The sequence below is a fragment of the Labrus bergylta genome, chromosome 20 (assembly GCF_963930695.1).
Source record: "Labrus bergylta chromosome 20, fLabBer1.1, whole genome shotgun sequence".
Lineage (NCBI taxonomy): Eukaryota > Metazoa > Chordata > Actinopteri > Labriformes > Labridae > Labrus > Labrus bergylta.
In genome coordinates this window covers 311,631-316,630 of record NC_089214.1, presented here as the reverse complement: position 1 = coordinate 316,630, position 5,000 = coordinate 311,631, and positions in this window count along the sequence as shown.

The window sequence follows — 5,000 nt, the reverse complement described above, 5'->3', positions numbered from 1 at the left end:
TTCACATCTGTTTTTTCTCTTCATCGATCTGTGTGAAGGTGTGAGCAGCGTCTGATCTCATCCTAACACCACGAGTCGTATTCATAACCATTTGTGTTGTTTACTAACCCACTCTAACTTTGTTTACATGTTTGAAATAAGAAAACAACAACCAACCAATCACATCATTGCCTGAGTTTCTGCGACAAAAAAACATCACAGTAAAAATGTGTTTTAGTTTGAAATGCTCTAAAATCAGGACAGGAACAAATGACTGTTCTCTTTATATCTTTGTGCTAAGCTAGGCTAACAGTTTCCCTGTGTTTCAAGTGTGTATGCTAAGCTAGGCTAACAGATTCCCTGTGTTTCAAGTGTGTATGCTAAGCGAGGCTAACAGTTTCCCTGTGTTTCAAGTGTGTATGCTAAGCTAGGCTAACAGTTTCCCTGTGTTTCAATTGTGTATGCTAAGCTAGGCTAACAGTTTCCCTGTGTTTCAAGTGTGTATGCTAAGCTAGGCTAACAGATACTTGGACACAAAAAAGAAAGTGTGTGACATTTGTAGAGGAAATGAGGTCGAGATTTTCCCTCCCCTGCAGCCAGAAGAACGAAACAGCTGACTTCATCATCATCATCATCATCATCATCATCATCATCAGTGTTGTCATATTTGCAGTTGAAGCAGAATCAGTTTGTATCTTCACTGTTGGACTCAAAGAAGAAATCCATGTGAGCTTCAGTTCTCAGTTTTCATGGATAAATGATTTAAATATATAAACATTTACAAAATGCAGTCAAAAACAATCTAAGATGACGCGTCCTTGTCCGTCCTCGTCTCGCGCTGAGTGGGATCAGATGTTTGTGATCGTTTGTGTCTGAGAGGAAGTCGTGCAGCAACGCGACACAAACACGTTATTTTCCTCTGATGCAAATCAGAAATCAATGAAAGCCTGAACTGCTTTCAATGACGCTCACTAAATGGGATCGACCGCTCACATCTGAGCCCACGGTCCCTGAACGCAGCACAAGACATTAAACATTATAACTACAGTCTGTCATCATCTGTCCATCATCTGTCCATCATCTGTCCATCATCTGTCCAACATCTGTCCAACATCTGTCCATCATCTGTCCATCATCTGTCCATCATCTGTCCAACATCTGTCCAACATCTGTCCAACATCTGTCCATCATCTGTCCACCATCTGTCCAACATCTGTCCATCATCTGTCCATCATCTGTCCAACAACTGTCCATCATCTGTCCATCATCTGTCCATCATCTGTCCACCATCTGTCCATCATCTGTCCACCATCTGTCCACCATCTGTCCAGCATCTGTCCACCATCTGTCCATCATCTGTCCATCATCTGTCCATCATCTGTCCACCATCTGTCCATCATCTGTCCACCATCTGTCCAACATCTGTCCATCATCTGTCCATCATCTGTCCACCATCTGTCCACCATCTGTCCACCATCTGTCCAACATCTGTCCATCATCTGTCCATCATCTGTCCAACATCTGTCCAACATCTGTCCATCATCTGTCCACCATCTGTCCATCATCTGTCCACCATCTGTCCACCATCTGTCCATCATCTGTCCATCATCTGTCCACCATCTGTCCATCATCTGTCCAACATCTGTCCATCATCTGTCCACCATCTGTCCACCATCTGTCCATCATCTGTCCATCATCTGTCCATCATCTGTCCACCATCTGTCCATCATCTGTCCATCATCTGTCCATCATCTGTCCACCATCTGTCCACCATCTGTCCATCATCTGTCCAACATCTGTCCATCATCTGTCCATCATCTGTCCAACATCTGTCCAACATCTGTCCATCATCTGTCCACCATCTGTCCATCATCTGTCCACCATCTGTCCACCATCTGTCCATCATCTGTCCATCATCTGTCCACCATCTGTCCATCATCTGTCCATCATCTGTCCATCATCTGTCCACCATCAAAGTAAATCTCTTTAAACACTTTGAGATGGTCCTTCTTGTCCTGCAGAGAGTGTTTAATGTTTTTATCCTCTAACAGGAAAGTGTGTGATCGGATCATCTTACCGACACACTTAGACTCTGAAACTCAAGCTGTGTGTGTGTGTGTGTGTGTGTGTGTGTGTGTGTATAACATGATTGTGTGCAATAATCAGATGTTGTGCTGGATGTGTTAAAGCTGTTAGAGGGAAGAACGGAGATAAGAGATTTATCATATTTAAGAATCTTTTCTATCCTGTGTGTGTGTGAGTGTGTGTGTGAGTGTGTGTGTGTGTGTGTGTGTGTGACCATGGTTTGAACCTAAACTTTTTTCATCTCTTTAATTGAAAGTTTACCGGACAGACACACGAAACTTCATTGTTTATCTAAATATGTTTAACATAATGGAGTACAGGACACACATACACAAGCGCGCACACACACACACACACACACACACACACACACACACACACACACACACACACACACACACACACACTCACATAATGACCTGTTAGATCGCTCCCTTTTTTCTCAGTATTGATCGCTGTATTGATTCTCTGCAGGCGGCTGATCGTCTCCGTTCAGAAACATACTCCACTTACTGTGGATTACCACCCACCCACCCACCCACACACACACACACACACACACACACACACACACACACACACACACACACACACACACACACTGGTCAGACAGGGGAGGAAAAAGGAAGTGAAGAAGGGGAGACCAGCAAGTATTCAGCCTTAACTGCACTAAAAGTAAAAACGCACACTGTAGAAATAGTTAACAGACTGTAACGTCTGCAGCAGGTAAACAGGCTGTAACGGCTGCAGGTAAACAGACTGTAACGTCTGCAGCAGGTAAACAGACTGTAACATCTGCAGCAGGGATACAGGCTGTAACGGCTGCAGGTAAACAGACTGTAACGTCTGCAGGTAAACAGACTGTAACGTCTGCAGGTAAACAGACTGTAACGTCTGCAGGTAAACAGACTGTAACGTCTGCAGCAGGTAAACAGACTGTAACATCTGCAGGTAAACAGACTGTAACGTCTGCAGCAGGTAAACAGACTGTAACATCTGCAGCGGGTAAACAGACTGTAACGTCTGCAGCGGGTAAACAGACTGTAACATCTGCAGGTAAACAGACTGTAACGTCTGCAGGTAAACAGACTGTAACATCTGCAGCGGGTAAACAGACTGTAACGTCTGCAGCAGGGATACAGGCTGTAACATCTGCAGGTAAACAGACTGTAACGTCTGCAGGTAAACAGACTGTAACGTCTGCAGCGGGTAAACAGACTGTAACATCTGCAGGTAAACAGACTGTAACATCTGCAGCGGGTAAACAGACTGTAACGTCTGCAGCAGGGATACAGGCTGTAACGTCTGCAGCAGGTAAACAGGCTGTAACGTCTGCAGGTAAACAGACTGTGACGTCTGCAGCGGGTAAACAGACTGTAACGTCTGCAGGTAAACAGACTGTAACGTCTGTAGCGGGTAAACAGGCTGTAACGTCTGCAGCAGGTAAACAGGCTGTAACGTCTGCAGGTAAACAGACTGTGACGTCTGCAGCGGGTAAACAGACTGTAACGTCTGCAGGTAAACAGACTGTGACGTATGCAACAGGTAAACAGGCTGTGACGCCTGCAGGTAAACAGACTGTAACATCTGCAGCAGGTAAACAGACTGTAACGTCTGCAGCAGGTAGACAGACTATAACGTCTGCAGCAGGTAAACAGACTGTAACGTCTGCAGCAGGTAAACAGACTGTAACATCTGCAGGTAAACAGACTGTAACATCTGCAGCGGGTAAACAGACTGTAACGTCTGCAGCAGGGATACAGGCTGTAACGTCTGCAGCAGGTAAACAGGCTGCAGCAGGTACACAGGCTGTAATGTCTGCAGCAGGTAAAAAGGCTGCAGCAGGTACACAGGCTGTAACGTCTGCAGCAGGTAAACGGGCTGTAACGTCTGCAGCGGTTAAACAGGCTGTAACGTCTGCAGCAGGTAAACAGGCTGTAACGTCTGCAACAGGTAAACAGACTGTGACGTCTGCAGGTACACAGACTGTAACGTCTGCAGCAGGTAAACGGGCTGTAACGTCTGCAGGTACACAGGCTGTAACATCTGCAGCAGGTAAACAGGCTGTAACGTCTGCAACAGGTAAACAGACTGTGACGTCTGCAGGTACACAGACTGTAACGTCTGCAGGTACACAGGCTGTAACGTCTGCAGCAGGTAAACAGGCTGTAACGTCTGCAACAGGTAAACAGACTGTGACGTCTGCAGGTACACAGACTGTAACGTCTGCAGGTAAACAGACTGTAACGTCTGCAGCACGTAAACAGACTGTAACGTCTGCACGTAAACAGACTGTAACGTCTGCAGGTACACAGACTGTAACGTCTGCAGCAGGTAAACAGACTGTAACGTCTGCAGGTACACAGACTGTAACGTCTGTAGCAGGTAAACAGACTGTAACGTCTCATGATTGATTTCATCATGTTAGACGGACATGATTTTATTGTTTATTTAACGTTCTCTTCTGGATATGATGTTTGTGTGGACTGCAGAGCTGCATCATGTTTTCAGACGTATTTTTATGTTTATTTATTCCATAATGTGTCCTAACAAATAAACAAACATCAACTAATCAAAACACAGAAGTTATTAACTCCTCGTTAAGAGAATCATGAACTGAATTCTGACACCTGAGCTGTCTTCTTCAGTTCTTATTTAAGTATTTTAATCTGCGTGGCATGAAAAATAAATAATTTTAATGTGTGTGTCTGTGTTAGTGTGTGTCTGTGTCTGTGTTAGTGTGTGTTAGTGTCTCTGTGTTAGTGTGTGTGTGTTAGTGTGTGTGTCTGTGTTAGTGTCTCTGTCTGTGTTAGTGTGTGTTAGTGTGTGTGTTAGTGTGTTGTCAGGGGGCTAATCAATAAACTCAATTGCTCCCTAAACTCAAACGGCGGGTCAATAAGGTTAATTACTGTCGATGTGTGTGTGTGTGATGGCCT